Source organism: Amblyraja radiata, unplaced genomic scaffold (assembly GCF_010909765.2).
Source record: "Amblyraja radiata isolate CabotCenter1 unplaced genomic scaffold, sAmbRad1.1.pri S97, whole genome shotgun sequence".
NCBI lineage: Eukaryota > Metazoa > Chordata > Chondrichthyes > Rajiformes > Rajidae > Amblyraja > Amblyraja radiata.
In genome coordinates this window covers 63,656-77,341 of record NW_022630179.1, presented here as the reverse complement: position 1 = coordinate 77,341, position 13,686 = coordinate 63,656, and positions in this window count along the sequence as shown.

The window sequence follows — 13,686 nt, the reverse complement described above, 5'->3', positions numbered from 1 at the left end:
AGATACAGGACTCATCTTGCCATCAATGCTCCAGTATCTGAGACTGAGATACTGATACAGGACTCACGTCAAAGTGTCAGATAGAAAGTGTAGTCACCAGCACTTGCTGCTCACACACACACTGGGGGTCCCGACCCACGCATCAACAATGAACAACAATCCATCCCCTCTCCCCACACTGACCCTTCTCTCCATGTCTGGTGTTGCTTGAAGTGTTTCCAGCTGCTGCAGACTCGGGCTTGGGATCAGCATTCAGCTGGGAGCAGGACCCGGGAACAGGGAAGGACAGGGAATCAATGGGGGTGAATGGGAGATGGATGGTGGGATTAATGGTAATGTGCCGATCCACTTGAAGTGCCAACGTGTCCGGGTCAGTCCCCGTGCAGGCATCCTCTGGGCTTCTTCTGTCCACAGCCTGAACCTGAACCCGAACCTGAACCTGAACCTGAACCCGAACCCGAACCTGAACCCGAACCTGAACCTGAACCCGAACCTGAACCTGAACCTGAACCCGAACCTGAACCCGAACCTGAACCTGAACCCGAACCCGAACCTGAACCCGAACCCGAACCCGAACCTGAACCTGAACCCGAACCCGAACCCGAACCTGAACCTGAACCTGAACCACCTCCTGCAGACTGACAGAGACATTCACCTGCCACACCGCTCTCGGGAGTCTCCGGGAGGTTTCATTCCATCCCGGGACAGTCCCGGACAGTCCGGGTGTGGGGGCCAACCTCATGTTGAAATGTAGAGTGGAATATCCAAACTTCACTGCAACTTACTGCCGTACAGCACATTGTATTTTATAATGATCTGGTGAGTTTAGTGCAGCATTCATGAAAGATGTTACATTTGAAAATTGATCAGTTGAACAAAATACCACGAATGTTTATAAGAATACGGTTGAGAATCTGTGTATGGCACAGTAACTGTAATACTGAAAGGAGTTATCCTCTGTCTCTCTGATACAGATTTACATAATGGGGGATACATACTTTACCGCTCCAGCACCGGTCACAGTGAACTTCACCTGGTTTGTTCTGGGAGTTATGGTGATAGCTATTCCCGTGCTGAGTGGACCTGGTCACCTCGTCACCTTCAACCGCTGAAAGTAATAACATCTGCAGCACGTTCTCAGCCCATCATCATCAATGTCAATGGGAACAACTTCGTGAATCGACTGGTGACCTCAGGGAAACTCTACGATGGCAAGGATTTCAGTGTGAGGATTGTCCCCGTTGTGTTTCAAGATGCCGGACTTTACGCCTGTGATCTGGAGGGAAATCGATTTCCCACCATTGATCTAATCACAGTGAAAGGTAGGAGTCAGAATATTGCCACTGAGTTTACTGATGAACTTATTGTTTAAAACGTAAACAACCTGCTTGTTTCCACAGTCACAGCTGAACCGTCTGATGCAGTGACTGAGGGAGACAACGTTACCCTGACCTGCTCTGTGTCTCATGACACTGGGTCAATGAGACTGGTTTGGATCAATGGCGATGGCAAACGTGTTGGAGAAAAGACACTGACTGAGGAAGAGACATCACTGAGTCTGGTTATTCAGAAAGCTGAGAGAGGCAGAGGGAACTGGAGATGTGTTTTGTTTGATCAAGACCTACCCCGGCTTTTTGTCCCGAACTATCAGGAGCCCCGTGGTAAGTGATAAGGGTTTGTTCTTCATACTTAGAGTCACGATTGAATTTTGATGTCCTGACATTTGATAGGGGAATATAGTTGTACCTTGACTGTAGTAAATACTTGACATTAAAGGCATTTCCAAACAAAATTCTAACTGCAGATTTCACAAGGACCAATAACAACCTTCAACCACAGCTGGAATATTAATTATACCTCTTCCTGTATCTTCTTCGTATTGCGTGTGGCGTGCACAGCCTAAAGTTGTTGGACAACTTGTTCTATTTGATCTTCCGTTTGTACACGTCGAGTTGATTGCATTAGTTGAAACAGGGCGGACCACGTGAAGGTTGCAAACTTCCACCCCTTTTTCCTGTATAATCCTAAATAAAACAATTTCTCTCAAAGTCTCCCATATTTCCATCAATGCCCAATGCTACAGATTAAAGTGTCACTTCACTGGAGCCTGCCAATTGCTGGCATAATGTTATATCAGTGAATAAAGCAACAACAAATATGAAGTATTTTGTGTTTACATGTTACAGAAACACAGATCTTTCAAACCCATACATGGGGGTGACATTGAAGCAAGATTACACCTTTATAAAATGGACATCTCTTTAAATAAACCCAAGTGAATGAGCCATGCCTCTCACACCTCACTGGGTAATGGATAGAACAGGTTTGTAGGGATATGGACCAAGCGTGGGGGAGGTGGGACTAGTGTAACTGGGACATGTAAGTTGGGCTGAAAGATTTGTTTCCACACTGTATCACTCTATGACCCTATTAGCTCCTCAGGCAATACGGCCCAGAGTAAGAATTCAGATCCTGTAGAGTCTCAGCTGTGAATCTGTATCCACGCCCTCTTGTGTAGACACCTGGTTGACATCAGTTTAGATAATGAATCAACCTATTTTGTGTATATTCAAACCCAAAACATATTCACAATGTTCCAAAAGTAATGAAGCAGAAACTATCAACCAGAAGTACTCAGATGTTATGGACACGAAATAAAAGGTACCCTAGACTTAGACGTGGCACAAATATTTCTCACTGTGTCCCAGTGTCTAATTCAGAATGTTGTCACATCACAGACAGGAGTATTTAATTATGAAACACTGTGGAGAAAGGAAATTAAAATGTCAATGTTGTCCTTCACAGGATCATTAGACATTTCGTCCTCCACGGACATTAGGATCATCATAGTTCTGGGCTACTTGGTGATTAAACTGGCCGTTGCTCTTGGACTAATTTGCTGCACGTGGAGGATGAACAGGGTGAGAATTTCATGAGCTTTTCAATATATCAGAAACCAATGGCGGGCTGTCTCTGGCATTGAGGCAATGGCTGTTCACAGAACATATTAGAGTGATGACAATCTGTATTTTAGTGTTTTGTATCGAACAGTGCAGCACAGAAATAGTGTGTGGACGTGGCATCGAAGGACGAGAATCTGAAGCAAAGAAGTCGAAGACAAATAACCGAATGGAAACAAAGCTGAAACGCCAAATAATCGAATAATCGTCCTTCAATGCCACATCCGGGTACCACAGAATTAGGCCCCTTTTGGCCCATAATGTCGATGTTGGTCATGAAGCTAATTTAAACTAATCCTTTTGCCTACTCATGATCTAAATCTCTCCATTCCCTGCATATTAATGAGCCTATCTAAAAACCTCTTAAACTAATTCCTTTTACCTACTCATAGAAACATAGAAACATAGAAAATAGGTGCAGGAGTAGGCCATTCGGCCCTTCGAGCCTGCACCGCCACTCGATATGATCATGGCTGATCATCCAACTCAGTATCCCATCCATGCCTTCTCTCCATACCCCTGATCCCTTTAGCCACAAGGGACACATCTAACTCCTTCTTAAATATGGCCAATGAACTGGCCTCAACTACCTTCTGTGGCAGAGAATTCCACAGATTCACCACTCTCTGTGTAAAAAATGATTTTCTCATATCGGTCCTAAAAGACTTCCCTCTTATCCTTAAACTGTGACCCCTAGTTCTGGACTTCCCCAACATCGGGAACAAACTTCCTGCATCTAGCCTGTCCAACCCCTTAAGAATTTTGTAAGTTTCTATAAGACCCCCCCCCCCCCCCAATCTTCTGAATTCCAGCGTGTACAAGCCGAGTCTATCCAGTCTTTCTTCATATGAAAGTCCTGCCATCCCATGAACCTGTCTGGTGAACCTTCGCTGTACTCCCTCTATGGCAAGAATGCCTTTCCTCAGATTAGGAGACCAAAACTGTACGCAATACTCCAGGTGTGGTCTCACCAAGACCCTGTACAACTGAAGTAGAACCTCCCTGCATTTATACTCAAATCCTTTTGCTATGAAATCATGATCCAAACCTCTCCACCACCTGCTTATTAATGTACCTATCTAAATAATGTGCCTATCTAACTATCTAAAAACCTACTCATGATCCAAACCTCTCATTCCCTGCATATTAATGAGCCTAACTAACTATCTAGAAACCTCTTAAATGCCACTCTCAGAGCTGTTTCTACCACAACCCTTCATAAAACTTCATAGATGTTGCATTTTTTCCCCACTCAAATGCAGACGACATCCTGGTAAACCTCTTCTGCTTCTTCTCCAAAGCCTTCACATCCTTCCTTTAATGGGGCTACAGAACTCCTCGTTTTCCTAATGAGTGTTTATGTTTACATGAAATGGCCATGTAAATGTTACCAACTTTGTCTCCAAACTCCCTCTTACCTATCACTTCCAGCCTATTGTTTATCATTGCAGGATAAACTCCTTATTTAAAACATATTTGTTGCACTTGTTTGATACAGCTGCAGAAATCCACGGGAAGTTACAGGAAATGTCACAAACAATTCAAACGAAGCTGTCGCATTGCAGACCCTGAACTCTGACCCAGATCTGAGGGATCAGAATGAACGACCCAGCGCAGAAGAGGCCGTTCAGCCCATCAGGCTCATGTCCAAGGAAATATGTATTCCTACAAAAATATTGAGACCGAACAGATAATTTGGAAATAGATTTGTGGGTTTATTGTGCATTTGCTTTGTGCTTGTTTGGTTGTCATCTCTCCGAACTGTCGTAAGTCTGTCTTGTACGCAGACCCCAAATTAAGGAGACTCCCCCCTCCTAATCAAGTCCTGGAGTCTGTCCCAACCCCATCTCTTTTTTCCAGCTTTCTCCCCCAACTCCATCAGTCCAAAGAAGGGTCCAGACCCGACACGTCACCTGTCCATTCCCCTCCAAAGTGCCGGTAGAACTCAGCAGGTCAGCCATCCGTGGTGGGAAACGGATGGAGAAGTGTTCCTATTACAAGCTCTCCTTGGCCCTGTTGAGAATGTGGTGTCCATACTTGGGATGAGATGCAAGGTCTGAGCTGACCAGTCATCGACAGCCCCCCCTTCCCTTCCCTCGTGGGCCATCTCTTTGTCATTCCTCTGTCTTCTTCTCGCTGGATGGCAAGCAGAACCATCTTGGTTTAACAGTAGATGTATCTTCTCACTGGATGGCAAGCAGAACCATCTTGGTTTAACAGTAGATGTATCTTCTTCCTTTTGGCCTTTCGTTTCTGCAGGTATTTACAGCGGAAACAAAACTACTTCCCTCAGGTCCTGATCTTCCTTTTGTTTTAGTAAAGGTAAAACCTTTGACAGTTGCGATTGGTTTAGGATCTTGAATACTCCCATAGTGTAAATTTGACATGAACCGTACTCCCTTTTCTATGAAGTTCCCCAGATCAGGAAGCATGGCCTCTCCATTCTCATTTTCCTCTAACAGACCAGCTTTATCTTTTCTCTAAGTCTACAGGGCAGTTTTAGAGTGATCATTTTCATATTGCTGACAACATTCATTTCTTGCATGTGGTCTAAGAGGGTGGTCATTTCTTTCATACGTATGAAATATCGCAAACTCCCGCAATGTTTTTGCAGCTTCTGGCTGGATAGCTGTGCAAGCGTGGGCCTTCTTCATGAGGATGTCTTTGGATCATGGAAGTTCAAAGGGACTTTTATGTCGTGTATCGGCAGTGAGTGAGCGGAGACTGCGGAGGGTTCAACAGCCCCGACCACGGGTGAAGAAAAGGGGAAGATGATTGAACTTTATTACCTTCCATCACAGTGAGGAATGTAGATTCCGCTGTGGTGGATGTTGATGTTAGATTTTATTTTATGTGGCTGTGTGTCTTGTTGCTTTTTACTCAGTGTGGCTGTATGGTAACTCAAATATTACTGGACCTTAATTGGTGCATGTGACAATAAATTCCAACTTGAACTAGATCAGCTTTTGTCTATTTATTAAAACAAGGATAATGCTGACAGATCGTGCACAATTGTGACGGTTTGATTTCAAAGACAGGACAGGAGCATTCCCTGAGGGATTCGGGTGGTTGGGAGAGGTTTTGTCTGTGTTTTTCCTCTCAGTTGTTGTCTGGGGAGGAAGGAGGCGGCACTCGGTCCGTCTGGGCTAGGATGCACGGGAGGTGGCACTCGGCCCGTCGGGGCTAGGATGCACGGAAGTAAGGAGACGGCACTCGGCCCATCGGGGCCAGGATGCGCGGGAGGAAGGATACGGCATTCGGCCCGTCGGGGCTAGGATGCACGGGAGGCTGGAGGAGACACTCGGCCCGTCGGGGCTAGGATGCACGGGAGGATGGAGACGGCACTCAGCCCGTCGGGGCTAGGATGCACGAGAGGAAGGCTGAGCTTGGATTGAGGCTTGGAAGGCTGAGCTCGCCTCCCATGCCCCGACCCACATCAGGTCCACCACGGAGGGGGAAGCGTGTAAACTCCACACGGACAGCGTCGGTGGTCGCCCTGCCCAGACACAGGCCCTTCGGCCCCTCTCGTCCGTGCTACCCCGGACTTTCTGCAACACAATCTTGCACTGTTCTGTACTGGATATTGCATTTATTACAGCATTTGTCATCACTGTATGCACACTATTTGCTCTGTATATCGCATTTATTACAGCGTTTGTCACCACTGTATGCACGCTGTTCTGCACTGGATATTGCATTTATTACAGCATTTTTCATCACTGTATGTACACTGTTCTGCACTGGATATTGCGTTTGTCATCACTGTATGTACACTGTTTGCTCTGGCGGCTGCGTGTGAACGGGAGATTTCATCGCCTCCCGATCGATGTACAGAACAACAAACTAATGAAGCATCTGGAACACAGTTCTCCTGGGTTGCTGCAGGCTGAAGCATCAAACTACTACCCTGTTGAGCCCCGTCAGTCAGTCCCACAGCACAGAAACACACAGCTATGCCTATCGAGGCTAGTCCCACATGCCCACGTCTGGCCCCTCACCCTCTCTGCCTTTCCCACTCACGCCTTTAGAAAGGAGATGAGGAGGATTTCTTTAGCCGGAGGGTGGTGAATCTGTGGAATTCATTGTCACAGAGGGCGGTGGAGGCCAAGTCACCGGGTATTGTTTAGATTTTAGAGATACTGCACGGAAACAGGCCCTTCGGCCCATCGAGTCATGGTCGACCAGTGATCACCCCGTATACAAGCTCCATCATACACAGATTAGGGACAATTTTACAGAAGCCAATTAACCTACAAACCAGCAGGTCTTTGGAGCACCCGGAGAAAACCCACGCAGGTCACGGGCAGAACGTGCAAACTCCGTACAGACAGCACCCGTATTCAGGATGGAACCCGGGTCTCTGGCGCTGTGAGGCAGCAACTCTACCGCTCCACCACAATCTTTCATTTCATTTATTACTCACACCAGCAGAGTTGTGTACAAATGGTTCACATTAATAATGTCAATCTGAGGGGCACCTTTTCCACACAGAGGGTGGTGGGTGTATGGACTGAGCTGCCAGAGGAGGTCGTTGAGGCAGGGACTATCTCAAGGTTTAAGAGACACTTGGATAAGACAGGTTTGGAGGGACTTGGGCCAAACGCGGGCAGGTGGGATTAATGTAGATGGGGCATGTTGGTCGGGGTGGGACTAGTGTAGATGGGGCATGTTGGTCCGGGTGGGACTAGTGTAGATGGGGCATGTTGGTCGGGGTGGAACTAGTGTAGTGGGGCATGTTGGTCGGGTGGGACTAGTGTAGATGGGGCATGTTGGTCGGGTGGGACTGTTGTAGATGGGGCATGTTGGTCGGGGTGGGACTAATGGAGATGGGGCACGTTGGTCGGGGTGGAGCTAGTGTAGTGGGGCATGTTGGTCGGGTTGGGACCAGTGTAGTTGGAGCATGTTGGTCGGGGTGGGACTAGTGTAGATGGGGCATGTTGGTCGGGTGGGACTAGTGTAGATGGGGCATGTTGGTCGGCGTGGGACTAGTGTAGATGGGGCATGTTGGTCGGGTGGGACTAGTGTAGATGGGGCATGTTGGTCGGGGTGGGACTAGTGTAGATGGGGCATGTTGGTCTGGGTGGGACTAGTGAAGATGGGGCATGTTGGTCGGGGTGGGACTAGTGCAGATGGGGCATGTTGGTCGGGGTGGGACTAGTGTAGTTGGGGCATGTTGGTCGGGGTGGGACTAGTGTAGATGGGGCATGTTGATCGGGGTGGGACTGGAATAGATGGGGAATTTTGGTCGGGGTGGGACTAGTGTAGATAGGGCATGTTGGTCTGGTGGGACTAGTGTAGATGGGGCATGTTGGTCGGGGTGGGGACTAGTGTAATGGGGCAATGTGTGGTCGGGGTGGGACTAGTGTAGATGGGGCATGTTGGTCGGGGTGGGACTAGTGTAGATGGGGCATGGTGGTCGGGTGGGCCTGTTGTAGATGGGGCATGTTGGTCGGGGTGGGACTAGTGTAGATGGGGCATGTTGGTCGGGGTGCGGATAGTGTAGATGGGGCATGTTGGTCCGGGGAGGGACTAGTGTAGATGGGGCATGTTGGTCGGGGGGGGACTAGTGTAGATGGGGCATGTTGTCGGGGTGGGACTAGTGTAGATGGGGCATGTTGGTCGGGGTTGGGACTAGTGTAGATGGGGCATGTTGGTCGGGGTGGGACTAGTGTAGATGTGGCATGTTGGTCGGGGTGGGACTAGTGTAACTGGGGCATGTTGGTCGGGGTGGGACTAGTGTAGATGGGGCATGTTGGTCGGGGTGGGACTAGTGTAGATGGGGCATGTTGGTCGGGGTGGGACTAGTGTAGATGGGGCATGTTGGTCGGGGGTGGGACTAGTGTAGATGGGGCATGTTGGTCGGGGTGGGACTAGTGTAGATGGGGCATGTTGGTCAGGGTGGGACTAGTGTAGATGGGGCATGTTGGTCGGGGTGGGACTAGTGTAGATGGGGCATGTTGGTCGGGGTGGGACTAGTGTAGATGGGGCATGTTGGTCGGGGTGGGACTAGTGTAGATGGGGCATGTTGGTCGGGGTGGGACTAGTGTAGATGGGGCATGTTGGTCGGGGTGGGACTAGTGTAGATGGGGCATGTTGGTCGGGGTGGGACTAGTGTAGATGGGGCATGTTGGTCGGGGTGGGACTAGTGTAGATGGGGCATGTTGGTCGGGGTGGGACTAGTGTAGATGGGGTATGTTGGTCGGGGTGCGATTAGTGTAGATGGAGCATGTTGGCCGTGGTGGGACTAATGTAGATGGGGCATGTTGGTCGGGGTGGGACTAGTGTAGATGGGGCATGTGCGTCGGAGTGGGACTAGTGTATATGGGCATGTTGGCTGCTGTGGGACTAGTGTAGATGGGGCATGTTGGTCGGGGTGTGAGTCATGTAGATGGGGCATGTTGATCTAGGTGGGAATAGTGTAGATGGGGCATGTTGATCTAGGTGGGAATAGTGTAGATGGGGCATGTTGGTCGGGGTGGGACTAGTGTAGATGTGGGCATGTTGGTCGGGGTGGGACCTAGTGTAGATGGGGCATGTTGGTCTGGGGTGGGACTAGTGTAGATGGGGCATGTTGGTCGGGGTGGGACTAGTGTAGATGGGGCATGTTGGTCGGGGTGGGACTAGTGTAGATGGGCATGTTGGTCGGGGTGGGATTAATGTAGATGGGGCATGCTGGCCGGGGTGTGACTGTAAAAGATGGGGCATGTTGGTCGGGGTGGGACTAGTGTAGATGGGGCATGTTGGTCGGGTGGGACTAGTGTAGATGGGGCATGTTGGTCGGGGTGGGACTAGTGAAGATGGGGCATGTTGGTCGGGGTGGGACTAGTGTAGATGGGGCATGTTGGTCGGGGTGGGACTAGTGTAGATTGGGGCATGTTGGTCCGGGTGGGACTAGTGTAGATGGGGCATGTTGGTCGGGGTGGGACTAGTGTAGATGGGGCATGTTGGTCGGGGTGGGACTAGTGTAGATGGGGCATGTTGGTCGGTTGGGACTAGTGTAGATGGGGCATGTTGGTCGGGGTGGGACTAGTGTAGATGGGGCATGTTGGTCGGGGTGGGACTAGTGTAGATGGGGCATGTTGGTCGGGGTGGGACTAGTGTAGATGGGGCATGTTGGTCGGGGTGGGACTAGTGTGGGGGGGGCATGTTGGTCGGGGTGGGACTAGGGTAGATGGGGCATGTTGGTCGGGGTGGGACTGGTGTAGATGGGGCATGTTGGTCGGGGTGGGACTAGTGTAGACGGGGCATGTTGGTCGGGGGTGGGACTAGTGTAGATGGGCATGTTGGTCGGGGTGGGACTAGTGTAGATTGGGCATGTTGGTCGCGGTGGGACTGGTGTAGATGGGGCACGTTGGTCTGGGTGGGACTAGTGTGGATGGGGCATGTTGATAGGGGTGGGTCAAGTGTAGATGGGGCATGTTGGTCGTGTTGGGACTAGTGCAGATGGGGCCTGTTGGTCGGGGTGGACTAGTGTAGATGGGGCATGTTGGTCGGGTGGGACTAGTGTAGTTGGGGCATTTTGTTTAGGGTGGGACTACTGTAGATGGGGCATTTTGGTCGGGGTGGGACTAGTGTCGGTGGGGCATGGTGGTCGGGATGGGACTAGTGTCGATGGGGCATGTTGGTCGGGGTGGGACTAGTGTAGATGGGGCTTGTTGGTCGGGGTAAGACTGGTGTAGATGGGGTATGTTGGTCGCGGTGGGACTGGTGTAGTTGGGCATGGTGGTCGGGGTGGGACTAGTGTAGGTGGGGCATGTTGGTCGGGGTGGGACTGGTGTAGATGGGGCACGTTGGTCTGGGTGGGACTAGTGTAGATGGGGCATGTTATGCGGGGTGGGACTATTGTAGATGGGGCATGTTGGTCTGGGTGGGACTAGTGTGAATGGGGCATGTTGATAGGGGTGGGCCTAGTGTAGATGGGGCATGTTGGTCGGGTTGGGACTAGTGTAGATGGGGCATGTTGGTCAGGGTGGGAATAGTGTAGGTATGGGCATGTTGGTCGGGGTGGGACTAGTGTAGGTGGGGCAGGTTGGTCGGGTTGGGACTAATGCAGATGGGGTATGTTGGTCGGGGTGGACTAGTATAGATGGGGCATGTTGGTCGGGGTGGGACTAGTGTAGTTGGGGCATTTTGTTTGGGGTGGGACTACTGTAGATGGGGCAGTTTGGTCGAGGTGGGACTAGTGTAGGTGGGGCATGGTGGTCGGGGTGGGACTAGTGGCGATGGGGCATGGTGGTCGGGGTGGGACTAGTGTAGCTGGGGCATGTTGGTCGGGGTGGGACTGGTGTAGATGGAGCATGTTGGTCTGGGTGGGACTAGTGTAGTTGGGGCATGTTGATCCGGGTGGGACTAGTGTAGATGGGGCATGTTGGTCGGGGTGGGACTAGTGCAGGTGGGGCATGTTGGTCGGGGTGGGACTAATGCAGATGGGGCATGTTGGTCGGGGTGGAACTAGTGCAGATGCGGCGTGTTGGTCGGGGTGGGACTATAGTAAATGGGGCATGTTGTTCGCTGTGGGACTAGTGTAGATGGGGCATGTTGGTAGGGGTGGGCCTAGTGTAGATGGGGCATGTTGGTCGGGGTGGGACTTGTGCAGTCGGGGCATGTTGGTCGGGGTGGGACTGGTGCAGATGGGGCATGTTGGTCTGGGTGGGACTATTGTAGATGGGGCATGTTGGTCGCTGTGGGACTAGTGTAGATGGGGCATGTTGGTAGGAGTGGGACTAGTGTAGATGGGGCATGTTGGCCGGGTTGGGACTAGTGCAGATGGGGCATGTTGGTCAGGGTGGGACTAGTGTAGGAATGGGCATGTTGGTCTGGGTGGGACTAGTGAAGATTGGGCATGTTGCTCGGGGTGGGACTAGTGTAGATGGGGCATGCTGGTCGGGGTGGGACTAGTATGGATGGGGCATGTTGGTCGGGTGGGATTAGTGTAGATGGGGCACGTTGGTCGGGGTAGGACTGGTGTAGATGGGGAACGTTGGTCTGGGTGGGACTAGTGTAGTTGGGGCATGTCGGTCCGGGTTGGACTAGGGTAGATGGGGCATGGTGGTCGGTGTGGGACTAGTGTAGCTGGGGCATGTTGGTCGGGGTGGGACTCGTGTAGATGGGGCATGTTGGTCTGGTTGGGACTACTGTAGTTGGGGCATGTTGGTCGGGGTGGGACTAGTGTAGTTGGGGCATGTTGGTCGGGGTGGGACTAGTGTAAATGGAGCATGTTGGTCGGGGTGGGACTAGTGTAGATGGGACATGTTGATAGGGGTGGGCCTAGTGTAGATGGCGCATGTTGGTCGGGTTGGGACTAGTGCAGGTGGGACATGTTGGTCAGGGTGGGAATAGTGTAGGTATGGGCATGTTGGTCAGGGTGGAACTAGTGTAGGTGGGGCAGGTTGGTGGGGGTGGGACTGGTGCAGGTGGGGCATGTTGGTCGGGTGGAACTAGTGCAGATGGGGCATGTTGGTCGGGGTGGGACTAGTGTAGATGGGGCATGTTGGTCGGGGTGGGACTCGTGTAGATGGGGCATGTTGGTCTGGGTGGGACTACTGTAGATGGGGCATGTTGGTCGGAGTGGGGCTAGTGTAGATGGGGCATGTTGGTCGGGGTGGGACTAGTGTAAATGGGGCATGTTGGTCGGGGTGGGACTAGTGTAAATGGGGCATGTTGGTCGGGGTGGGACTAGTGTAGGTGGGACATGTTAGTCGCGGTGGGACTAGTGTAGATGGGGCATGTTGGTCGGGCAGGGACTTGTGTAGTTGGGGCATGTTGGTCGGGTGGGACTAGTGTAGATGGGGCACGTTGGTTGGGGTGGGACTGGTGTAGATGGGGCACGTTGGTCTGGGTGGGACTAGTGTAGTAGGGTGATGTCAGTCCGGGTGGGACTACTGTAGATGGGGCATGTTGGTCGGGGTGGGACTAGTGTAGATGGGGCATGTTGGGCGGGGTGGGAATAGTGTAAATGGAGCATGTTGGTCGGGGTGGGACTAATGTAGATGGGACATGTTGATAGGGGTGGGCCTGGTGTAGCTGGCGCATGTTGGTCGGGTTGGGACTGGTGCAGATGGGACATGTTGGTCAGGGTGGGATTAGTGTAGGTATGGGCATGTTGGTCAGGGTGGAACTGGTGTAGGTGGGGCAGGTTGGTGGGGGGGGGACTGGTGGGGCATGTTGGTCGGGGTGGGACTAGTGTAGTTGGGGCATGTTGGTCGGGTGGGACTAGTGTAGATGGGGCACGTTGGTTGGGGTGGGACTAGTGTAGATGGGGCACGTTAGTCTGGGTGGGACTAGTGTAGTAGGGGCATGTCAGTCCTGGTGGGACTAGTGTAGATGGGGCATGTTGGTCGGGGTGGGACCAGTGTAGATGGGGCATGTTGGTCGGGATGGGACTAGTGTAGATGGGGCATGTTGATAGGGGTGGGCCTAGTGTAGATGGGGCATGTGGTCGGGGTGGGACAAGTCGTAGATGGGGCATGTGTGGTCAGGGTGGGACAGTGTATATGGGGCATGTTAGTGCGGTGGGACTAGTGTAGAGGGGCATAGTTCGTCGGGGTGGGACTGGTGTAGATGGGGCACGTTAGTCGGGTGGGGACTAGTGTTAGTAGGGCATGTCAGTCCGGGGTGGACTAGTGTAAGATGGGCATGTTGGTCGGGGTGGGACTAGTGTAGATGGGGCCATGTTGGTCGGGTTGGGACTAGTGCAGATGGGGCATGTTGGGCAGGGTCGGATTAG